The sequence below is a fragment of the Myzus persicae genome, unplaced genomic scaffold, assembly GCF_001856785.1.
Source record: "Myzus persicae strain clone G006 unplaced genomic scaffold, MPER_G0061.0, whole genome shotgun sequence".
NCBI classification, from domain to species: Eukaryota; Metazoa; Arthropoda; class Insecta; order Hemiptera; family Aphididae; genus Myzus; species Myzus persicae.
The window spans coordinates 45,926-73,734 of NW_019104355.1; the positions used below are offsets into that span (position 1 = coordinate 45,926).

Below are 27,809 nucleotides of genomic sequence, written 5' to 3' on the forward strand. Positions count from 1 at the left end.
CCTGTATAGGTAATGTCAATCGACAATCACCGTTTTAATAAAGTCGAAATAGTTAGAGTAACAACTAACAAGGTTATATTTACGAGGATAGCGTTTAAGTTAGCAATAAAATACCAAAAATGTCGTGTTATTTGGTATTAAGCATTTATTTTACGATTTTGCAAAAACTTATTTCTAATGATGGTTATTACCTTATTGTATAGACTTGGTTATTTATGTGATATTTTTGGTAGTTTACCATATTTAAATTAAATTGCTTAAACTAACATTTTAAATAATAATCAATCGTTCTTTCCGCTTTTCATTGGAGATATATAATTATGTGCATAGTTTATTAGCTCGTAGGTACAGTTACTATATTTACTATACTTATTTTTAAATTACACAGGTCGTACTATTCTACATAATTATTATGGTCGTTTTAGTAAACCGTATGCAAATTATGAATAATTAATATAATATTGTACACTAGTTTTGGTGATTAGCGTTAGTACATCAGAAAAAACAAACATAATTTGGTACTTACTACTCCTAAGCAATAATTAAAGAATAATGATACTTCTAAACATTAAAGTGAAGAAAAATCATCTAGGAATATTAGTAGGTAACTTAACTTGTATACTATAGTACTTTCAATAATGTAACACCAATTAATATTATAGGCGTCACGAGCAATTATAAAATTAATAACAAATTAATTTTTAACTAGTCGAAAAACATTTAAGCTCAGCCATGTAGTAAGAAAATATTAATAGGATTATACCTATGCAGCTTTGCATCAGCACACTATTTGTTTTCTCGGCAAAATCTTGACAAAATGTAAGTTCATCAGAATCAATCTTATATCTTTAGATTCAAATATTTAATATTAGAGTGAATTTACCTATAACCAAACTTTAAATTAAAAATATTATACGTGTTTGTAACTTGAATTTTTTACGATATTAAAAATGTTTAGCGTTCTATGAGCATTTTTAAATTGTAATATTTTTAATACTCATATAGCTTGCAATCAAAGTATTGTAAAATCGCACCATAAAAACAGATAATGTTCTTAACTTTAAGTTTGATAATATGACGATTGACTTTAATCTCAATTCTAACAACACGAGTTAATTCGAGTAAAACTGTGGACGATTGGTTTTTCTAAACGTAAATTAAATTTGCTATGTTGCGCGTGGGTGTGGGTCCACAATGATTTGTGACTATAGTGAGAAAATAAAATAGTGCACTGATCTAGTGACCTGACTCCTTAAATATATTTGCGAAGTAAATTCTTTGTCGCAACTAGCAACTAACAAACCGTTTTAATACAATTACTAATTTGCTTAATTAACATTTTATTCGTATGTAGTTATAATAATCTTTATTAGTTCAATACATGTATTGACTCAATTACTCAAGATATTTTTAAAAAATGCAATACAATTTAGTTCAATTCCAAAATCGAATTTTTAATTATTTTCTGGACGAACAGCACTTATGAGGTAAACACTAATTAGATACAATGTAATATAATATTAAAAATTAGTTAGTTAAATTATAATTATTTATTCTGCATTTATTTAAACTACTAATAGCTTAGCCATTTTTATTTGTATTAATTATATATTATATGTATATAAATATAAATTATATATTTGTTATTATTATTTGTGTTTTTAATGGTAATTTTGATTACGTGTCACTATAGTTGATCATCTTAACATGCCTTATATTAGTTTAATCGGTCGGTGGAATCGCATATATTATATTATATTAGTATATTACTTACCCCTAATTTTTGTAATTTACATATGATACCAAAATATTATTCTCATAATTGTGTAACAACTTACAAGGGATTTACTAAACTAAAATCCATAAATTAAACTGCAGTCTTAATAATTTCTACCGATAATATTTTAGCTTGAATATTTAAAATTCATTAATATTGCAATAATGTTTTTGGCGAAAATCACTAAATTAATCCTTCACTGTTATGGGGAAAAAAAACGGTTATATTTAACATACCATCTGCTATATTCATAGATATAATTAACAACCAACAGAATAAACGGGTGGTTTCACGTTGTTTAACTGCCGCAGGTGTGTTTTGATATCGTAATTATAATGGTTCGATGCGTTTTCCCAGTCCACAGTTGTTGCTAACCCTTTATTCTCAAACAAACTTCAAATGCATGGGCTTTACAGAACTTACATTAATTACTGCATTATTATATAATATTTGTTATTCTGTTTCACGGTAAACACGTGCCACAGACATCAAATAAAACAGTAAAATATCACTAAATTATAATTAATGAAAACATAACTACTTTTAGTTAGGTAGGTATTCACCTAATAATATTGTGAATATGCATACTATTATAAATAACGCGAACAATGGATCATAAAATGTATTAACATACAAACACAATAACAGAACTATCCCAAAACTACCAAATTTATAAGTAGGTACCTATATATGGCTATATGGGTTATATTATATAGTTGATGTGATTGTTGTGCTCCCTTTGGTATGTATTTTAAACTTTTATACTTTTATACTTTTACCTTAAATATCACGAGAATACAAACTGTACAACTCACTCGAATCTCATCCATAACCCCCCGGAATCAAAACATTTTTTTTTCCAAGTACTTACTAGCATTTAGTTCTTGAAAAATAAACCGTCGACGACTAATGAGTGGATAATACAATACATAATATTATCTGTATTCTAAATTATGGTTTTTTTTAAAATTTTTATTTCAATCGATCACCGGTATTATTATACTTATAGCAGTAAATACATCTTTTAAAAGTTGTCATCGTTGTTGTTGCTATCGCCGTCTGGACGTCCGGAAGTGGTTTCGTTCGAAAGTATGGCGTCCGAAAACGTGACATCCGGGTATATTACTTCTGGTGGAGTATCCTTGAAGTGGGGGTGACGTTTTTCGAGCCGTCGGTACGTCTTCGGTCGGTTGACGATCACGTCGCTGATAATCTCGTCCAGACGGACGTCGGTGGGTCCGCGGCGCTGACTGTAGACGTGGAATCGGTCTTGCATCCAAGCGGCCAGTTGGTCGTCGGCAGTCAGATAGCCGGCTTCCTGCAACTGGCCTAGGGCGTCAGCCCGTAGACCGGCCATGTGGTGTTCGGCCAAGGCCCGCGCGTGAACGGCTCGGAACGTCGGTCCGGGTGCCGCGCGTTCGGCCATGGCCAGCGCGCGCAAACCGCAGCGACGCCGACCGGCCTCGACGCGGTTCAGCCGGTCCAGTTCGACGCACTCCGCCCGGCGCTTGGCCACGTAGACGGCCTGTTCGCGCCTGAGCGCGGCCGCTTCGTCCTCGTACAGCACAGTGCCGACGGCTTGCTGCAGGACGACCTCGGCTAGCGTCTGGGCCAGCGGTAACAGTTCGGTTTCAAAGTCCAACAGGTCGCCGTAGGTGACCTGCGTGTACGCGTCCAGGCCTGTCTTGCACTTGACGATCACTTCCGGGGGCTTGGTGAAGTAGCCCGGTGACAGGTCTGTCTGCGCGGCCGCCTGCACGCCCTGTGACCGCGTATGCGTTTCCGACGGGCCGCGCGCGCACTGCACACTGACGTGGATACGGCCCGTGTCTCCGGCGGCCAGCTTTATTTTACGCTGCAGCCGCAGCCTGGCCTCGCGGAACTTGCGCTCCATCAGGGGCGACTTGACCAAATTCGGCGTGGGCTGCTTGGCCCTCATCGGCCGCTCTTTGTGCTTGCCCATGCTGTCCTGACAGCAGCTGGGCGGCCGCCACGGCAACGGCTTGCGCGGCGCCGTGGGCGGACAGCCAAAGTCCACCGGTTTCCAATTGACCATGAGCATGGTAGCGTTTTGTTTGCGTTATGTTCGGTACGCCGGTCACAACACTTGCGCGTCGTCGAGTATGATTATTATCCGTGTTGTGCAATATTAATATTGTTATCACAACGATGGACACTCGCGAATACGTGTTGACGTTTATTATAATATTTTACAATAATATTATCGTCGCCATTGTTACATGATATAACTAATGTTATAATATTATATCAATATTAATGTCGGTAGAATGTTTTCTGCGTTACTTCTCAACAACAACGCGATCTTTGAGAGTTCCCGAGTGCGTCCCAAAATAACATAATTTTGTCTCAGTTCATCTGTGTTACACAGTGCCGGTCACAGTACCCCGTAGGTAGATGAACTAGCTATCAAACATGTTTGGTCATTATTAATTATTTTATTATTTTGGATCATACCCTGCATTTTCAAATCACATTTTAAGTTTTAGCCAGCTAGTGTACCTACTATTTTTTTGTATATTTACCTATCCACCTAATATAATACATTTTTGAAAATTTTGAAAATTTAAAACACACGTGTAACTATTTATCTATTATGGCACTACTTAGCTCTTATAGTTAATAACGTATGCTTTAGCTTTACTACGGTCAAGTCAATGCTGAGTTATGAGGAAATAGTTAAAAAACAGTATTTTATTTAATTCCTGCATAATAGTATACACTAGAGAGTTGACATGGTGAAAAGTAATCTCAGTGAAATAAATAAATAAATATTTCAATTAACTCTCGGATCACAAGTATAGTAATTATACAAGTTAAAATTATTTTTAAATAAAAACTAAATATTTTGTTCAAATGCCATCCTACCATATATTTTTTTTATAGCGTTTTAATTGCCATGGTTCAGGTTTAATTACACGTTAACTTAATTATCAAATCAAGTCTTATATTTTTTTTTATTTAAAAAAATTTTGTAAAAGGGTGTGTTTAAGTAAAAAAGTAATTTATTTATTAATAAGTAACAAGTTTTAGACATAATATTATGTATCAATATGATTTTAACGTTTTGTTTTTCAAAAAAATCTCTAAGTTATTACAATGCTATTAACTATAGCCAAATGAAAAGTTCACGAAAATTTTTTTAGTCAGCTTTATCGTTTAAACCTATGACCCCATCGTCGATAGTGTCTTATGCGCTAACGACTTCTCGCTGCAGAATTCGCATTAGTTCTGAACTCTTTGAGATGTCCTTCATCATCCTTTTTGCAGATGCACAAGCACAGGTTTGGATGGCGCAGTTAAACCCTCCCTCGAAACGATTCAAAAAACATTTTTACTACTATTCGACATGCGGCAATGCAGGATCAATTCGAAAACATGTTAACTCCTCTGACCGATCTTCCGGCACTCCTACTCATCACCAAATTTTTTTCCAGATATACCCATCTGTATACTCACCTATCACGGAGTGCTTTGAACATTAGACTCATAGGTGCCGTTTTGCACACCCTGTGAGTCTGCGTACGATGTACATAAGTTATATATTTTTACGCGGTTGTGTGTGCGAGACCGGGACGTGAAGCGCATACGACTTGCGGATGTCTATATATATATATGTATGTATTATATACAACATGTGTACACGGCCGACGACGACGGTTTTCAACCAACTGAATTTTATATATATATATAACCTATTATTAAAAAAAAATATATATAAAAACTAGATGAAAAAAATAAAATCCATTCACTGTTGTTCGAGTCCTGTGTTTTCACAGCAGAACGAAAAAAAGATTATTTTATTTTAATGGTAGAAAGGCCAAGATCCGTCCCGGGTTGTCGCACATTGTAACCTTGAATCATACCGTGAGCGTTTTTTTTTTATTTTCCACCCGACTCGACATTATTACAACGGCGGCCGCGTCGGTCGACCTACGGGACTTTCGTCGCAGTAATTGTGTATCAAATCCACAAACAAAGAAATCTCTCCCCCCGCCACTATCTCTCTCAAACTATCTCTCACTATCTGTCTTTTGGTCTCTTTCTATCTCTCTTTTAACACTCTATATTATACACGCTAGGTAGGTACTCATAATATAACGTTTTTCCATGATTTTTCAAATTCGACATAATGTCCATTTTATACACAGGTAGTATACCTGTATGGCTGCATACATAATACTCGTACTATATTATAGTATAATAATGTATACTTTGTTGTATAAACTCTACGACATTTAAATTTTTTTATATCAATATCGATATCCATCTCTCTCTCTCTGTGTGTGTGTGTCTGTCTCTCTTTCTCTCTCTCCATCCATCAACTATCCATGTATAATATATAAATACGAAAATACGTATAAAAACTAGTTGAGACTATATGCCAGTGTTATTTTGGTCGACTGGTAAGTGATTCACTAGCTACAAAACGAGAAATAGAACAGAATGGACTGGAAATATTACAGTATCCAACTTCAATTCGACCGAATAGCTCTGTTCATACACGATTAGCTACTAAAATACACTCCACTCGACTTAAATGCTGGCATAGTCTGAACTATATATAGCCATTAGCCATGTAGTCGAAAACTCGCGCCAATACGTCCTATAGTGTACAACGTGGCTGCAGTCATATACAACGTTATATTTTTTATTTCATTTCAATTTTAGACCCCAAAAGCGTTATGAGTACAGGTAATATATGATACATACTTAAGACTATATTAGGTATTATACGAAAAAAGAAAATTTATGATAAAAATGAAAATATTTTAACAAGACTCGTCTTGGTGCAAGAGAGTCAAAACAAAAATCAAAATTAAGTGTTAGCAATAATTATATTATGGTATTATATTTTCATACACCGCCACACAGTATATAATATTATAATATTTACCAATACATGGTAAAATTCCATCGCTATACACATAATAAATACCATTGACTATATATCGAGTACCTATATTTATACTATACAGATTCTAGTATATATTACGCTCAATGATAATACGCCTATATATAATAGTAATATATAAGTATATAACGCTATATTCGATCTTGCGTGAAAATCGTTTCCACCACGGTGGATTATACGCGCGTATTATGTAGGCACCGACACTCACTACCAACACCTGTATACGTAGTGGTCCTCGACCTCCACGTCCTTTTCGTCCATCTCCTCTTCCTGTACGCGTGTACACGATTTTGTGATTGATGTGGACGGTTATGTTTCTCGAGTACAGGAAACGATCGATGTAATGAAGTGACAACAATACACTAAGGTATTACACTGCTGTTGCCTATGTATAGCTAGTATAATATACTTGACTATAAGTTATACGTGACATACTGCTGAAGCGGTTTATGAGATTAACAATGGTCAATAACCAACTCACTGTCATTTCTTTCAAAAATAATTTTCTTAAGTTCTTAACTCGGTCGAAGCTTGGATTTTCATCGACACCCTCGAGGCCTCGACAACAACAGTTACAATACGATATTGGTTGTGATTTATAATTATATTAGTAAACATATATACATATATGTATATATATATTATTATTATTTCATTTATTATTTGCTCAGAGCATGTTCGAACATATAGATGGTAAGTAGTAACTAGTATAGGTACCATGGCTGTATAATGAGTGGGGAGGGGGGTTAAAAAAGCTATAGTCCCTTCCAGAGTTCTGTTTAGTCCCCTGTGTAAGAATGTACTACATATTTTAGATGTCCATGTATGAGAACTGAAACATAAAATATTATTTTTATATTTATTGTTAATTTAAATTTTTCTTTAGTTATATTTTTAATCTTGTAATATGTTATTTGTTATGTACTCGAATCATTATAGGCTATTGTCCCTTTGGCAAAAGAATTCTCATAAGACGGTTCACGGTTAAGACTTACAATTCACGGCTTTCCCGTGGAGTCAAGACTCGCAAGGTTAAAAAGCATAGAAAAATTACTGCAACTTTCCGATCACTCATGGTATTAGCTGTTATAATATAGGCTTACATAGACAAAGGTGAACAAGTACACGTTGGCGAAAACATGAGTTTGTCAAATAGGTCAATTCGCTCAAATATATTTTAAACCAAATCTCACAACAGCACAAAATTGGAATTTCTAAACGTACATTTTAATACCTATGTTATGCGTTAGTTAGACGAAGATAACTGAGTCATATGAGTTAGGCGTCTTCTTTTGATGTACCTAGTTAACAACAATATTTAACTCGGGACGTCAATATAGAGAAAAATATTAACCTGAATCTGTTAAAAATGAGTTTAATTTAATTTTTATATTGCCTGAGCCACATATGGTATGACGATAGTTTAACCTTTCAATTTTTTAAATATTGTCTTAAAAATTCATTTATTTATTTGTATATATTAGATACGTATAACTGTATAAAATTGATATTAACTCGACATATATTCCTCAAATTAACTGGAAAATACCGATTTACAACAATGGATCAGTTAATGCTCCCGCCTTTGGTTAAAGTGTTCAAAAAATGAGTTTTCTGTCCAAAACTCTGCCGCCGAACATACGAACTGCAGCTAGATCATATTAAGCAGCGATCTTTTCTCCGCTCTGAGGGTTCCGCTGCGGCTGTGGCGTGTCGGATTTCGATGAGTCGCGGGGAGAATAGTATATTTATTATTGTCGTGCGGTCATTTCCGTCGCATTTTCACGCCGGTCAAAATTCACCGGACCGCGGTAATTGCGAGTTTCGAGGATACCTTATTTATACCAGCTGCCAGCATCTATATATGTATTATAATATGACACTTGTAGAATATACTTTTATCCCCTCCCCCCACGGTGGGTTCCAAAAATGCATATTGTCTGACCGGAAGGAAAACCGCTGCTGCTGCTGCGATCAAGACGACTACGATGCGTAAATAACACGATAAACGGCCACGGAGCGCAATATAAAATGATAATAGGTATAATCAGTCGTCACTTGGAGATACTTTATTTCTATAAGCCTGAGTAATATATTATAACATTATAAACGTGGCGAGTATAACATTCGTAAACATTAGAATAATATAACAACTTTATCACATCGGATTATTGACGTATTCCTCCGCTTTAAATAATATTATGCATGTATAATTAAATGGGTTGGTAGTAAGTCAAGAGAGACTGCCGTGAACCACGTTATTTTTTCATTGTATATTATTATTATCATAGATATTTCTCGATATATATGTATATTATATTTTATCTGCATTATATGCATTATACACTATGGTAAGTAGTCAATATACAGTACCAACCATACAGCGCGATTCATTTAACTGACTATATTATTATAGATGATGAATATACCATTTGAGCAACTAGACCAGATCCGTGCAAAAACTGGCACTTCACGGAGTTCAACATTTTCACCTTACATTTATTTTTTTTAAATAGTGCTCAATTAGTAACAATTGGTTACCAGCAACTCGAAATTCTTAAATTAATGTTTTTATCGTTCGAGGTGCCAGGCTGCAGGCGGACCTAATTACTCCAATATTTTCGGGAGTGCACAAACTGTGAAGGGCTCACAGTGCTTCGCCTTCCACACTCCTTATTATTATAGTAGCATAATAATTTCAAATCTACATTTATCATTTATGTATTATACATGGTTAATATGGTATTATAAGGTTTCCAGGGGAGGGGGGTTCAATATTTTTACTAGATGCACGCCGTATTTCAAATGCATTATTTCACTAGGTAAGTAATAATTTTGGTGTAGGTATACTGTATACAAAATACATATTCAAATTGTATTTTTTTAAGGGGGTTTGAATGCCTACCCTAAAATACTACAGCTGAGTGGTGTAGCCAGAATTTTTCATTGACGGTGAGGGGGTTAAACAAGAATTCCTATGTTGATGAGGTGGATATATAACATTTTAGACTTTTGATGCGACCTTCTTACCAATTGCAATTTTAATACATGTGGTATTTCGTGATACGTTTACAGAACACTAAAAGAATTTGCAAAGTTTTCTGAAATGTCGGAAACGGCTGCAGCCCCCTCAGCCACCACTGGTTACGACTACACTGCGACAGCTCACATTATATATTTCAATCTCCTAGCAAAACGTCCAAAATCGAACAGACCGTTTTTAATTGCAATAAACTTTATCGCATGGTAAACATTTATAAAGCCATCTAGACGAGCGGTGTATATAACATAAAATATAAACATATTATTATTACATGTATAGCGGACCACAACTCTTGTAGCGCACCCTCTGTAGTATTTATATCTCGTTAAGTCTATATTTGTAAACACTTAACTTCAGAGAATCGCATTTCTCGGCTTTATAATAATATTTCATGTTGTTATTGCGCATTATTGTATTACCATATTGAAAAACCTTTTAATCAATCAATAATGTTGTATATCTCGGCACTCACATCACTCTGCGATCTACACGTCACGCGTATCTATGTGGGTTCGTATAAGACTATAACATAATAGAAATCCGAACCGAATTCATTTCAGTATAGAACGTCGTGTAAAGTATCGGCTGTTGAAATATGTACTTAGTAATGTATAATATGTACACTCACGTATAATATAATAGTATATTAGTTGGACGTTAAACTCAGTTTTCTCGAAATTTAGACGAAGTGTAGTGTGCGGGAGAGGCAAGAGGTCACTGCAGGCGTATACCCCTCAAAATGTTGTTCCATACTCCATATTCTTCTATATTTGAACTAATCAACTATTTGTTAGGTGATGTCCTCAACAAAAAATGACCATTGAAAAATATTAAAAATTGATTATAGTAAATAAAATTGTTTTTCGAAAATGTCTTTTGTATTGAGTTAAAATTTCTATGTAAAAAAAAATGTTTCCAAAACCATTAATAGTTTTCGAGTAAACGCGAGTGGCAGGTGCCTTGAAAAGTATCGAATTACAGTACAGCAGTGTACATCATTATAAATATTACTATAATAATATATTATATTATGGTGTTATTATTATAATGGTTATTGTTTCGTGTGTAATCGGGTAATGTTCGGAAAATCGGAAAAAATTACTTTAAGCACTCGGAAATATATATAGGTATGCGCGAATCTTGCAGTTGTCGGTGTTTTTGTGTAGCAGTGTTTATGCCTATACATACAAGACTGTTAAAAATTTAAAATACATCGTAGTCCATATTTTTTGTTTTTTTTTTTTTGTCCGCGTTTCCGAAGAAGCCTACTTACTACTGTAATTTTATAAATTGTTCCATAGGAAATAATAAAAACAATTTATTACCGACAAAGAACGAGAAAAATGTACCTGTTACGCTAGTTAAAGTGGATAAAAAAGAAACATGAACTAAATAAATGATCAAGGCCGTATTTACGGGAGGTTTTTGACCCATTGAAATTTATTATTATCATTATTATTGTATTTTTATTATATTATCGGGCCGTATCACGGTAATTCATCGTCGCGGCAAACATTTTCGTGGCAGCGTACGAAAACAATACACGGTCGACGGTCGTAAATTTTGCTGAAAATAAAAAAATTAAATAAAATGTCTCGATTAAGAATATATTATTATATTATTATAATGCCTGTGTACAAGTAGGTATACTTTGTGTACGTTTTCTTCTTATTCTTCTTCTTTTATAGTACAATATAATGTTATGACCACTCTCGTATAATTTACACAAGCAACAGAGCATGGTAGGTACCGTCCGCGCTCAAGTTGCTCGGATTAGCATATAAATATAATTTGTTCATTACCCGAAATAAAATGAAACTGTTCATAATATAATAATATAATATATGTTGTATAGGTACGCCGAGCATTAATTGTATGCCCATGCGTAATATTGCAGCAGTCATAATTTTTACCATTGTGTTAAGTATTATATTGTACATTCGTATACAGGGTGATCACCTCTTAAATTTTTACTTCAATATGGCTGTAATCAAAATTCTTATTTTTAGAATCCTTAAATAAACTTACTGAAATATGTTTAAGTGTTTTTGAGATTATATTTTGTACCAATATTACAAAGTGTCCTGTAGTGATAAAAACTTCTGCTTTTCAAACTAGAACCGCCGCCCTTTTCTGCTGTAAATTATTTAACGGATATTTTTTCCTAAAAGTACCTATCAGAATCAAAATTCGAACGAGCAGTTTTTGAGTCGTTTAACTTTGTGTACCAAGGATAATATAGTTCCATGATAATGGGTTCGGGAGATATGGTGGCAAAGTAATAGGGACGGAGGTTCTCGTTTGAAATAGAAGTTTATCACGCCACAAGACACTCCTTAAATAGTACTAACAAATTCACGAATTTGAATACATTTTTTACTAAAGGAAAAATGGGTGTGGGAATGCTTGGTGAATCACTCTGTCTATGTACAGGACTGGTATTATAGGACTGATGTGGGAAATTAGTAATTATATTGGTATAGAAGCCGTGCGAAGGTGCCTATATAGCGTTATAAGTAGGTGTCGTTGATTCTATTAAATTTGTATGTTTTTTGTATTGTTTTGTGGTGGTTGTAGAATATTATAATATGTTCTGCGGGTAAGATAAACATTTGTTTTGCGAAATAATAACGGCGAAATTCATTAATTAAATACAAAGTTCGACTTTGCATAATATTTTTGCACATTACGTTACATGTATATAGGTATCGCGATTATACAATAAATGTATTTATTCATATTCAACAAATTCAAAATTTTTTTGCAACTTTTGCTGTTATATAAGTGCATGTTTTCATATGATTAAATCCGACCTAACCTTGAGTTTTAATTAATCATTACATATGTTTGTTTACAATAATTATTAATAAATAAAATAAAAGTTAGCAGCAAATTTTAGAGCAGTTTTTTCTTAATTTTAATTGCATACTTTGAACATTATTACTTATAGGTAGTGCAATAAGTTCTGAACTCTTCAGTTCTAACTTATGAGATGCGTTATTTACGTCACACTACCGTAATCTCTCAATACACGAACGAGAACTGATTAAATATTAACTATACTAATTAATCTATAAATATATGTGGACACATGAAAGTCTTTAGGGTGCCATCGAAAATTTCCAGCGTGCCAAGCTTGGCACTTGTTTTTTATCCCTGCTATTTAGGTATATATATATATTACTAAATATACAAAATACATAATATAACTAATAAATACATGTGTTTTGTGCATTTCATCTACACATGTATCTTTAGACATTATGTCCACTAATACACGTATTGCCTCGTTTTAGGTGTTTACTATATATTATGAATTGTTACTTTTAATTATCATGTAATTGCCTTTATGTGCTCAGTGAAGAAATACCTAAAATAATTATCCAACCACGGGTTATAAAAAAAAACTTATAATGTCTTTGTTCTAAGTGTAATACCATGATGACAAAGTAAAAAAATATAATATATTATTGTACTATTATTGTTATTTTATAATATATAGACTTGTACTGTGTACCATTACGTATTCAACGCTCGAACTTATTATACTTACATATAAATATGTCTATTCCAGAATAATAATTTATCTAAACTCTAAACCTTCGCGACGACGCGACATCGATCACATTAATTATTATTAAGCTCCATCCCTCATATGCATATTTTATGTGTTAACTACTTAACTATTATGTATATGTACGATTTCAAAGATAAAAAACAATAACATTAAGGTATATAAATACATTATTATGGTAGGAAGGTAGTACCAGTGTTATTTAACTAATAAGATAAACAAAATGTATTAAATAATTTAATTATTGATCAGATTTGTGCCTTAACTTAAATGTTAAAAAAATATCTATCAGAGGTCCAATATACAGATCGTCACAGCTTTCACTCTAACCATGTCTAACCTTTTGATCCAAAGTTCATCGACTAAGAAAATTCTTGCAAGATTACTATAGTAGTCCTAAGCACGCAAATGGTGTAGATACTTGTATTAACATCAATTAAAATTAATTTAAAACGAAAAAATAAAATAGGAAGTGTTTCCAATGGCTTCTTTTGTCAAGCTGTTCAATATGTGCTATTTCACACAGCTGGTATACTCTAATTGCACCTGCAGGTTTAGCCTACCTATAAAATAAAGAAGAAAACAACTAAGTTTCTAAATTGTATTAAAATGGGCACAATAAAATAAATAAATGCATTTATTATTTTCATCGATTTTAATAAATAATTTAGTATATTATTGTGTTATGTATTAATATATGATTTAATAATAATTCAATTTTAAGTATTAGTACAAAATAAGAAAATAGGTTAATCATTAACTTGTATTAATAATTTTTTTTTTTTTTAGGAAATGCATTTACTCTCATTCAAGTTCAACTTCAAGAATTATACCAACACCAAGCTACGCCCATGATGTATGTATGACGTATACATTTTAATAAAATATAAAATATCTTAGTTTTTTTTTTAATATCCACTAAACAATAATAAGAATTCAGTAAAAATGTGCTAGGTAGGTTCCAAATAGCATTTTTTAAACAAAATGAAAATTAAATATTGTATTATTATTATTGTTCCGAGGCCAATCATATTACAATATTTAGGTACCTAGTTCAAATTATTTTATCTATATAAATAATATATACATGAAAAACATAATAAAAATACAATCCAATAATTGAGAGAACTATTATTTGAAATCATTATTCTCGTAGATTGAACTGTAAGGGGATATTATTTCCCAGTTTGAAGCATTTGAGATTTTTTAGAACGGCATTTAATGCGAACCTGCAAAACTAATTCGCAGTCTTCCTTACATTCAATTTTAGAATACTTAATTTGTTTTATTAATTCTTAATCGCCAGCATGCTCCATGCGAGTACGAAAAAGATAAAAAATAGATGTTTCGACTAGTGAAGAGGCCGTCAAGGCCCCTTTACACCCCCACCCTGCATCAAAAAAATCCTTGTATACGACGAAGGTCGATATACACACATAAATCAATCGTTTATCATAATATTTATTTTGTTCAGTCGGAGACAAGCTATATAATAATATGCAATAAATAATAATATTATATACACTGCAACATGTATACATATAAGATATATAGGGATGCCGCAACGAATTATTTGTCACTCTGTACACACACATATATTATTCTTTTAATACATAATTATCTCTTTTTACACCGTTGCGTGTATTGTACCCACACACACACACACACACATTATACGACCATAATAATAATAATAATAATAATAATAATAAGTGTCTACACACACATACACACACGTCCGTCGAAATAACGTTAAAAAAAAATATGAAAAAGGTACAGTTACGGGTGGTTAGTGTTGACAGGTGGTGTGCAGTGCATGTGTATAAGTACTGCTGCAGGGTTTCTCAAAATATGACGGACAGGCCGTGTGCAGCTCTTGTCGCGCTGCACACGTACACATACACACACACACCTGCCGGTGGTTTTTTTTTTCTAAATTTTTTTTCCCGTTCGCTTTGTTTATTGGAATAAACGCCATTGGCCACCTGAGACCCGTCTGCCGGCTTAATTTTCGAGTTCGCGAGGTACCTGCAACTATAAGCCCACCGATACTCAGTTGCAGCAGTCATTTCGAAAACTGCAGTCCCGTAAAAATAAAATATTGCCACGACAACTGCGCAGAGCTGAGTAACCGTTTTTTTTCTACCTTCTTTTCATTTCATTTCTAGTTCGCGGTAGGTAGTACGCACGCACTGGTTATTGCGTGCATAATATACATAATACGTACATTATAATGATATCCGTCTGAGTTTGTATATTATAATAATATGTATACCCACAACTGCGGTGCTGCGTATATTAAATGTGACGACGACATCGCTTTCTGCTGCAGTGTGTGCACCGCCGATAAGCTGTGCTTTCGAAAATCGAACCTACTTCCGGTCTACCGTCGAACATGTTATACTATTATCGGTACGTTTTATTTTTATTTATATATGAATATTATAATATTATACGTAGGTATATGGTTAGGTAATAAAAATAATGCTCGTACCTACCTATAAATGTATACTATATTAAATACATTGTTATGTATCACTGCGGTACGTTTTATTTATTTATTTGTTAACGGTCGAATTTAGTACGAATAAATAAATGCATTATATGCACTTTAAAACCACCTCTCACTGTATATATATACCTATACATATTATATATTGTTTTAAGCTCAATTTTTTATATATTATATTATATTACTATCATAAGCATTTGTATATGCAATATTGGAATGTGTACAATGTGCAGTGTATATAATAATAATAATAATAATAATAATATGCAAGTCCACCATGGTAAACAATAATACAATTTATTATAATATGCATGTATAAATGTATGCACTGTGGTAGAAGAAAAAAATCCTCTGGGTGGTAATTATATTATTCGTTGTACTGACTACTGATTGTTCTATGATAAATAATAATCAGATACCTAATTCTGTCAAATTACGAAAAAAAATGTAATCATTTTACGCCAAAGTGGTTTTTCATGCATGAAGACAATTACTGTTGTATTAGAGAGCATGCAACGGAGTATCAACATTTCTATAATATTTAATTATATTAAATATGAAAAAAAAATCATATCAGGTAGTTGGTTCATAATTCATAATTCGTTTTTTTAAATGTACCTACATCTCATAAATGAACAGTAGTAGAACAAGTGACGGAGGTGGATACTACAGCAGCATATTGCATATTATAATTTAAAACATTATCAAACATTTAATTTTAAACTCGGTGAAAAATGTCGAATTGTAAGACTTTGCATTTTGCAGCACGAAAAAATATTTATAAAAAAAGAAGGAGTATATGAAAAAAATAATAAAAAATGCAAGGATATCAAACTCCCGTAATAGTCAATATATATTTTTAACATTACAGTTTGTACCTAGGTAGGATGTATGATGGATGTTAACCGATGTAAATTCTTATTTTTTTGCCCGTATTAAATTGTTAAGCATAAATAATTTCAAGTTTGAATTTGAATTGGTGATGGTACCTACGTCGATTTAACGTTATTATAATTATTATTTATAACACGTGTTTCCAAACGATGTAAGTAGAGGTACCTTACTACATAATATTTTGTAATTTCATCTAAAAAAAAAAATAACATGTATCAGCCACACACGACAAGTGTAAAACGTTTTTTACCCGCAGGCAAAAACACCGTTTCGAGCAATATTGTATTTAATTTTGTTTTTCAGAGTTGAGTTAGGTACAATATAGTATATTATACAAACTACGTGTTATCTTTTGAATTTGAAATAATAGCTCTTGGGTAGATACTACGCCAGATAGTGTCTAATGTCTATTAGCTGGTTCATTGCGAGTATTTTTATCTCGAGGTATGAGAACAACAACTATATTTTAATGGTTTGAAACGTTCGTCCATCATTAAATGATTTGGGCACCAACAATAAAACCCAAGCCTTTGTTAATAAACCAAATCCGATTTAGTCGCGAAACCAAGGTCGGTGATATATCGTTACAAAGTTGCTCAAAAAATCTATACCGCATTGACATTATTGCAATTATTACTATTTAAGAATAATATATTCAATGACACCCAAGGTAGTTCACGCAAAATAGCTATTTATAAGTATTGCGTTTCCATAATATGTATATATATATATTATACGTTACAAATTGATTAAATTGGAGCGGAGTGCAGGTGGGCATTAAAAATATATATTTTTATTTTCTGTGGATTCTCCATTTTCGTAAACGTACCCACACTGTGAATCGTTCGGTGTAGGTGTTCAGCGTTTGTTTTTTTTTTTTTTTTGTTCGAAATATATTACACTATTAACAAAAAACAAAATAAGCAATGTGCAGGCATACATTTAAATTATCACTATAGACTATAGTAATAGGTGTCTATAATATAGGTATATTCTGTATACTATGATTTTATAATGCATGTACGAATAGGTAGGTAAATACTAAAGACACATAATTTATACTGCCAGGCGTGTATATGCATTGTTTAAGGTAAACACGACGTTTAATTGTTTCTTGAAAACATAATCCACAGCGTCGACTTAAACAGAAGTGTCATAATCTGACTCAGTATTCCGTCTATTTGGTATCGTCTCGTTTAGTCGTTTATTATACTCGCGCCTTAGCTTTAAATTTGATAAGATAATAGGTACCTACTGCTTGTTTACGGTGATGGATAAAATATCGACAAAACGAAAAAAGTTACTCTTTGTAATACGCACATTGGTTCGTATTCCTTAAACTTGTTTTCAACAATTTTAAAATCTCCGAAGTCCTACCGATTAAAATTAAATTGAATTTCGTTTACCTACCCGTTATATTATATGCCATAATTGGTAAACTTACCTACCTATTATTGTAATTTATAAGGGATTCAAATTTAATGTTACATTAATGATTAATTGGTAATTTATAAATTGTCGTCGAGTTTAATATTTCAATAACAGCAATTACAATTATCAATATTATGCTCAGCATAACGATTAGCTGAACATTTTATTTTTATTTTCAGTCATGATAATGACTATTCAAATTCGTTGTAAAATTGAACGATAATTGGTTTTTACGATTCGTCTAGAGACTTGAGTATAAATTAAAAAATATATATTTTACAAAAAAAAAAAGAAATACATAATATTATCTTTCAACGGGAACTGGGCTTGAGGACAACACTGAACTTGCAATAGACTCACCTTCGTATAATTTATTCTTCTATCATATATTATAATATACACAATACAATATTATGATGAATTCTCTATACGTACAATAAAAATTCAAGACAGAGACATTGACTCATATCGCATATAAATTAAAAATGTAAGGATACATTATCCGATTATCGACCATTACATTAATTACATTATTTAAAATGTTGATTATTTGAAATCGGTATGAATATTATTCGGATATCGAAATAACCAGTTGGTGGCAGACAAAAATGATGTTTAAAATATTTTTCAAATGTACTACCTACTATTGTTCTAGTAAAAAGTAACGACCGATAGCACACACCCAAAAAGTATAATTTTCTTGATAGTTGATAGATTCGTATTATGTATGTTGCGCGTAGAAGTCGATATAATATAACTGACAGAAATATTATTATCAATAGTCGTTCGGCTCACTCCTATTATTAGAAATATATAATACATGTACTATATTATGTACATTAAATTAATGCGATGTATGGAATCTGATTTGACTATTTAGCATGAACACTTCAATAAATATTCTGTTCAGCATCTAAACGTTTTAGACTGATTAAACTGTATACTCGATGAACATCACATTATATGTTTGCATAGCTGGTATATTGAAAAATACATTGTGTTCTGTACGTATTATGATTACTGATTAGTGAAGTGACGAAGTCAATCTTCCATCATTATTTCTTAAGAGGTGTTTTTTAATCATTTTTTTTAAAAATAAATTTGCATTCGTATTGCAATTAAAAATTAGAGATCCAATGAAAACCTCCATTAACTTTTTGAGGTAGCCAAATCAAAATTGTATAAGATACTTCTGTGTTATTAAAATATTTGCAGTACGAATAATAGTATAAGTAGTCCTAAAAAATGATTTTACAAAAAAAAAGATTTGTGTATTATTTAATCTAGCACTTGGGTACCGAATGATACTCAGACAATTTTTGCAAATTATAAAATATTAATTCATTACTGTCCTAGACCATAGTATTAATTATTATAATCCCCCCTACACATCATTACACTCATGAAATAATGTCCTTATTAAATAATATTAAATAACACTGAAACTTATGATTTGAATTTAAAAATTTAGATTGGTATAGTATGGTTACGTATTTGTTCTGTGAAATTTCCAATTCAAAATCATATGTTAAAAAATTTACTGTGAAATAGTTATCATTTGAATTACAAAAGTTTGTATTTTCACAGGACACTTATACCTACTTAGTATACTTAAAAATGTCGAAAATCAGAATTTGATTAAACAGTTAAAGTAAAAACTAAGGGAGCATGCTTGGTAAATTACCCTGTACATATTTTGATTTTATATTTTTATATAATTATATATTGTATACGTATATGATCGTGGCTGTATGTAAAAATGAATTCACCATAACCAATACATCTATATATACGGGAAGCTCTATAATACATAATGACGTTTCCTATTTTTCTCTTCCTCTTTTCTTGGTACGTTTTTGTGGTTTCATGGTTCAACTGCAGAGTAATGCACGTCCTGTAACAATGGACTACATAGTCATGTTTTTTGTGAAATAAAAAAACATTATTACCACCTACCTATTCGATCCGTTTTGTTTTTACTTTATTTTAATAATTTGTACGAACGTTTAAATTAATTCGAGTCAAATTTGAAAACAATAATAATATTTTTATACGACATGCTTGAAAATTACAATAATATTATAATAACTGCCATATACGGTTTATTCGTTTATTTAAATTACGAATAATAACGTCATGATATACCCTTTACCTTTAATAATAGCAATACGTTCCGTTGTGGTCATATAGCGAATGCAAGGAACACATTAATGAACAATACGAGTATTGAGGATGCGGTGTGTAAGTTATGAAAGAGAAAGGTGGAAGAGGTTGGATAAAGCGGCGAAGGTCTTAAATGGACCGTTAAGTTAAAAAAAAATGTATAGTTATACATATATATTATGAATTTACCGACGTTGTATATAATATATATACGTGTATACCCCGGGGTCGTCAACCTGCACGGAAAATAATGAACGACACTATGGTTTATTAGAGAAAAATAACAAGAGAGCCGTCAGTTTTCCATACCTATATAATGTAAGGCATATTATATGGATGGATGTGTATTATTTTTTTCTGTTTTTTCCGTTCTTTCTTTTTCGTTTTCCCAACTCGAATTTTACACTCGACGCAGTTTTCTGTTTACCCGCCCGGGCGGCAGGAAGTATACAATTCACAAAATTCCGTCTCACGGTCGAGTTTTCCTCGATGATGTCCCCCGCCTCCTCGCTCCTAAACCATGGATCGCCGGTACCTACTACGTGAACAAATGCTGTAAACCGGTCTCCTATGATCGGTTCCGCCAGTTTTCTCGGTACACGGTCCACTAAAGTCATTTCAATGATTTGTTCAATTCATTCATCCTAAAAAAAAAATCGTGTCACCGTGACATCAACCCGATCATGTTATGCTCCGGTGTTCAAATCGACGAATCTGTCGTGTTATAAATGTAAAATAAAAATAATAATAATAATAATGAAAAAAAACTTTAAAGAAAAATACACTTACTTTCTAGATCGAAAAAAATGGGCTTCGAGTACACGTTTCACGGTATAATAATTCGAAAATTTTGGATTTGAGCGGCTGATTATTAATATGTACTTATAGTATTTTGAATAAATAAAATGTCTAATTAGGCGGAAATGTAAAATAACGTTTAATAAAAATATATATGTAGACATATCTAATTTATTCAAGCTAATTAACTAATTAAAAATTAACGAATTTTTCAATTTAACTCGCTCATGGAAAATAATTACCATAATTATATCCTCATTTATGTACTTTAATTTGTGAGCGAATCTATGTTATACAATGCTGCTGAGGTCGCAAAAAAACTCTTGATTATCAATGTATATTATGTGTTCTGTATATCTCAGCATCAGTAATATTATTATGATATCGACATACCGTTGAATTCGAATTTCGTTTCGTCCTCATTAAGTCCCAATTATAGGTACGGCTTTAAAACCATTAGCCGCATAAACCTTATTAGGTCATAAATTATGTTCTAATTATGTATGCAATAATAGTTTTCGAAATTGGTTCAAAAAAAAATAATTGGGAACTTACACTCATAATATTATGGGTATTTAGCAATATATTATAATATATAGAAATTCAACTCAGAAATATAACACAAGAAGCGTAAAATTATAATGTCTCTGTGAAATATATCTCTGACAACACATTACGATTACCAACATAATATGTTATACTGTAGGTATAGGTACATAGGTAATTACAAAAAGTCAAGGTGATTCAACAAGCATGCTTAACCACCATTTTTTCCTTTAATAATGACTTAATTTCGAATTCTGAGTTTTAAAATATTTTAATTATAACGAATATAGGACTATACATTTTTAATTTTTTTAGATTTATTATGCCATTTAAGGAATGTCTTGTTGCGATAAAGACTAACTTTTTTCAAATAAGTACAAACTTTTTTTGATGTAAATTATTAAGTGGTTGATTTTTTTGAAAATGTTGTTATATCTAAATCAAAATTCAAATGAGTAGTTTTTGAGTCATTCAAATGTTTAATATACTAAGGATAATAGGATTGGTTTTAAAAAATTATAAAATAGAACTTATATTTAACCTATAGTATCCATATGATATTATTTAATATTAATTATACTCGGAAAATGTTTGCAAATTATAAAATATTAATATTAATTACCTCCGATAATTCTAATTTTCAAATCATCAAAGATCCCATATCTTCCGATCATGTATAAATATATGGTCCAATTATCGTTAGCACAACTCAAAATCAACTTACGAGTTGAACGCTAATATTATATTATTATATTATATTGTATAAATAACATATTTCAAAAAAAGTCTATTGGCTTAACAATTTACAGAAAAATAGGGTGATATTGATTTGAAACAAAGAAGTTGGTGTCACCTTGCAAAGGACACACAATAAATAATATACAAGTATACTCGTAAATATACGGTCCTCATAAGTATATAGGTACTAAAAAATTCCAAAAATCAAAATTTGAAGAAAAACAGTTTTAAAAGATAAAACGGGGCTGAGCTGTCTGAGAATGCTCGGTGAATATTACCCTATATATACTCATAATAAAATTAATTTGTTGTCTGCTATATACACATCATAACACGTATATACAACATGACCGCACGATCCAAACACTGTTTTGTGCACATGTTAACAGTGACGGTGTTTGTTATTTATTTTTTTTAAATCTTTCACATTCGTAAGCAAATAATTTCCATTGCTATAGACTGGCAAAATTATAGGCGCGTACATCGTGCACGTAATAATATTATGCCTATCGATATTTTCCAAACTCCAGCGGTCCGCTTCAGACGATTTCGAAAGAATATATATATAATAATAATAATAATAATAATATAATATGCACTATTATATCGTTTTCTCTTATATTCACCACGACACGTTTTATCCGCCGGAGAAGATAATATATAATATTCGTCGATGGCTGTACAGTATACGTTTTACATTATTATATCATTATTTTATCCGTTTAGATTAATCATATTTTTTATGTCTTGCGATTATTATTCGCCCATACAATCAAAATCTACGCAGGTTCGTCACGGCTCGGCGTAGGTATGTAATATTTGATGAGAGAATTTATTATTGTAAATTGGTTCACTTCAAACTCGACGTTTGCAGACCATGCGTCCGGCAGAAGCAGATTTTAATATTACGCAGAAGCTTCCATTTCGTGTCAACATTTAGACGTTTAACCCTAATACTATTACTATACGACAATGTTTTTTTCTGGATCGGCAGTGGTGCCACAATTAAAATAGCATAGGTACAAAAATTATATTCTATATAGGTACAAGCTCCACATATACATGTCTATCGAACAAATTACATCATTATTATAATATTCCAAACAAACATAATTTTTTGTAGTTTTTCCATAATTATTGAAGCTGAGTATGCTCGCAACTCATTTTACGACTAAACCTTCCATGACTGAAAAATTTTTAGAAATAGTACTTCACTACACATACCACGTGAAACCCGTGACCTCTTGAAAGCCGTGTTCGATGTTGTTTTGTACATAATTGTGTGCTCACTGCCGAAATAATAATGATAACACTTTGAATCGTTCTGATGAGAAAACTTCAATAGAATTGGCCCGAGTTTAATAATGTAAATGTTTATTGTTTATATTATATATATATATATATATATAGTACACATTGATAACTATACCGTGGTTGAACACATTTTTAAATTATTCTCTCATTGTCAAATTAAAAAGGTATAAGAAAACAAATTTGGGTACATAGCATCATAGGTAGTATTTATCGCGATACACGTCTCAACAACAATATATTATACAACGTGGTAAAAAATCCTACATTTTGCTGTTTTTTTTGTATTGTTGCATAATTGTGACATTATTTTACCTCACTCTAACATCACGATATTTGATATGTTGGTAATGTATAATGTATAAAATAATGCTGTCATACATATCGTATAATTCAAAACGTAATCGTAAAAAGTAGTTATGCATAAATATTTGAATTTTTCATTTATTCTAATTTATTACTACCATGTTTGTAATAGAATTGCAGTCCGTGTTCGTGGTTTTAAATAAATTATTGCGTTCGCTCCTCGAGTCTAGCTATCAGTATCGATCTACAATATTTGTGATATCGACAGTATTGATCTTAAAAGCCAAAAGGTTAGGAAATCTAAATTTTTAATATTATACCCCGAAATTGGTACAAACGAAAAAAAATCTAAAAACAATCCATTGTAATTTATGTAACTTTTATATTCATTTCAGAGTGCATTTTTGGAAGTCATAGAGTAAATTCTCTGTTTAGTAAAATATAATGGAGATAATAAAATTGGTAAGCATTTATATTTCTTGTATTCTATGTGCCAACGTCTTATTATCTACCGTATTGGTTTAATATTAAATGAAGTTTCGTTAGAAAATTATATATATTAAGGAGTAGTAATATAAATGAATCATAATAACTAAAGAAATCCAACTAAAATATATGTACACGAGAATATATTGGATACACATCAATGTACAGTTTATTTCCTATAAATAAAAAAATTTTTTAGTTGATAAAAATTCTGCAAAATGTTCATAATGAAGATTTTTTTAACAAACAGCATTTTTAGAAGTGGCCGTTTCAGTATATAAGTGTAAAATTACAAATCAAGCATTGTTTTCACGTCTCTGAAAAGTCAAAATGAAATGAGATTACCGAAAAATATTGCCACTATTGCCTCAAAACTGAGGGTCATTGAAAGCTATTATAAATATGTAGAATATTGCAATAAAAAAAACTAATTTCAGCAGAATTTTATATATATCTATATTTGATGATTTAAAACCAACATCGCTTAAGCTACTCCAATTTACAATCGCGATCGACAGAGATAAATAAAATTGCTTAGAGATTTAAAAACTTCTGACTGAAAAAGTGACAAAACAGCAAAATAAATAAATGAAATTTTAATTTTCTACCTATTCAGTCCGCTCCACTCGAAATTTACAGCAATCGGAGAAAAAGTTTTTTTACTATTTATGATTTCACTGTAAATTTACACAAAAAATTCATGAAATATCACGCAGGCAGTGAGAATAAAACACAATTATTATTAAAATGAAACCGGCGATTAGGTAAGAAGTAACAGCGCATACGTGCTCATTATATATACTAGCGTAAAATACTGTAGGTATATACCTACGTATCGTCATATATAGGCACATCCCAGTAAAACAATATATTATTTTGAGATATTTCATATTTACAGAAACCATGATTTAAATAATGTTTTTTTTTTCAAAACTATGTATATATATATAAAATCGCATTTATTATTTAAAATTTAAAATTCAAATTCTTTAATGTCTCTATTTATATAATATATATATATAGGTATATCTACATCACTACATACCTACTATACAATTTCACGTATATATACTATAATATATATATATATTTTTTATACATTATTCCGTAAATGCATTATTAATTTTTTTTTATCCTTTTTACCTATGTACTTTTTTTCGTTGTGTTTTTTTCCTCCCGTCCTTGGACTTATTTGTCCGCTTACTATTGTAATCGGCCATCACGGTTTGACTTAATCACGTATTGGACAAAACGTGGTGTCATTTTTCACACTCGCTGTAGCTCTATTATAACGTTGAGCCGGTGTATACCTACGCTGCTGCTGCTGCCGTTGTGTAACTCGTAGACCATCGTCGGCTAGACCACGAACCGACACAGCTCAGCAGGACTTGAGGGGATGGAATGCGATTACAATAATGATGATGATAATATATTTTATATTATTAGGTTCGCGAGTCTTTCGAGCGTCGATGGTCGGAGGGCCGCGGATTACGACCGACAACGAAGCGTTGTAAAAGACGCTACTCGAACAGTCGTAAGCTCCACGTCTCTTGTACAGCGATTTCTCTCATTCTCTGGTTCACGGTTAGCTGTCGGCTCGTCGTATGTGCATTTTTTTTTATCGCTCTAAAAGCGCAGTCGGCCGATTTGTTTACACGTCCGTGCACCTATTTATGCGACGTGTGGCCGTGCTAATCGCGGACTGCGAGGAAAACGTGACTGGAATCGCAGGTGTTCATGCCCGCGTATCTACGTCATATAATAACGTGATCAGACCAACTAAAGCTATTATATTATATTGTTATAACGTGCGTAAATTATATACCTATCGTAGTTATAATAGTGACACCTTTATAGTGCCGGCGATAAAGCGGTAAAAAATGTAAGCTACCTGTTAGTGCCTACATACATATACAGCGTGATTCGCGAAGAACGTAGGCTCAATGCTTACCACGCATTTTACTATAACTTGTATAGGGTAATGCATTTGTCTAGTTCTGATTTTTGTAATTTTCGAGTACTTTAATTATTTTTTACCGTTCAAGGAGTACGCCATGTGGCGATACTAACTTTTTCATTTTTAATAATGAAAACCCACACCATTTTTTACAGTAAAATTTTAATAGGACGGATATTTTGATTATGTTGACGCACATAAATACACGAATTTAAATTCAAGCGAGTAGTTTCTGAGTGACTGAGTTATTAAACTTTTTGTGAGGATAATACTCCTTAACAATTATTTTTTTAAAAATATAAAATATAATACATGTATGCAATTATATTTAGTTTTAATTTGGTTTTATTTAATTTTATACGAATAGTTATAAATTATAAAATGATAAGCCATCATATAATAGTCTTTATTATCCTCGTAGCCCGTAGGTACCGATAATTTAACAATTTAAAAATAACTCATTCAAATTTCGATTTATATACATTAACAATTTCCTAAAAATAATTGTCATAACAATTTAAAAGGAATCAGATAGTTTTTATAAAAAAGTCTGTTTTGGCCACAGTACACTCGTAAATTGTAAAAGTCCAAGGCTTTGCAAATATAGCTCAAGTGTACCTATAACTAAAAAATCTAAAAATCTTAATTAGAATAAATGCATTATTAAAGGTGAAATGGGGGTGAGCATGCTTAATAATTTAGGATAATATAGACGTTTGGTTTACAATAAACAATAAGTAAAAACTTGAAAACCGCATGTACAAAATATATTAGGAATACCGATCCACTCCGGTGGGTATATTGGAACAGTTTGATACTTAAGTCTCAACTCTCGAGTCCCAGTCATTGATGATTGCCAGATGCCAGTATAATATAGAAAAATGTATTTTCTCAAAAACACCCTTGACGGAATGATTGATTTATCTTCTATATATTGTCACGAGTTCATTTCTATGGGTCCCTCATCCAAATTTTTGTTATACGAGAAAAAGTATAACCTGCGATCCTCTGATTTGTATCTTATAAATTATAAACTAACTCTGACCCCCTTTCTCTCTTCTCTATACTAACACACATTCTCAAATTCGGTATACCTAATAATAATTTAACTGTCAGTGTTCTTTTTAAGCGCCGGTTAATAAATTATACTAACTAGTATTTTTAATCTTAGTTTCAAATAAAAACAAGTTAAACCTAGATAATCCCGAATTTAACCGGTACAACTAGCCCTTAGTCGTATTACTCGCGTATTCAACACAATGATGTTTAACTCAGTACACGATCTTAGTCAACTTGTTTTCCGCTATTCGAATCAAATTTATTTTTAGCGTCTTTGTGTG

At 31.8% G+C, this 27,809-nt stretch overlaps 1 long non-coding RNA gene across 1 annotated transcript in view; it reads left to right on the forward strand.

Moving 5' to 3' along the window:
- LOC111041456 overlaps window positions 1–27,809 on the forward strand; it is an 82,335-nt gene that overhangs the window by 21,130 nt on the left and 33,396 nt on the right. The window contains exon 2 of the long non-coding RNA XR_002605328.1: window positions 14,117–14,183. This is a non-coding gene — a long non-coding RNA (uncharacterized LOC111041456). The remainder of the gene's footprint in view (window positions 1–14,116; window positions 14,184–27,809) is intronic.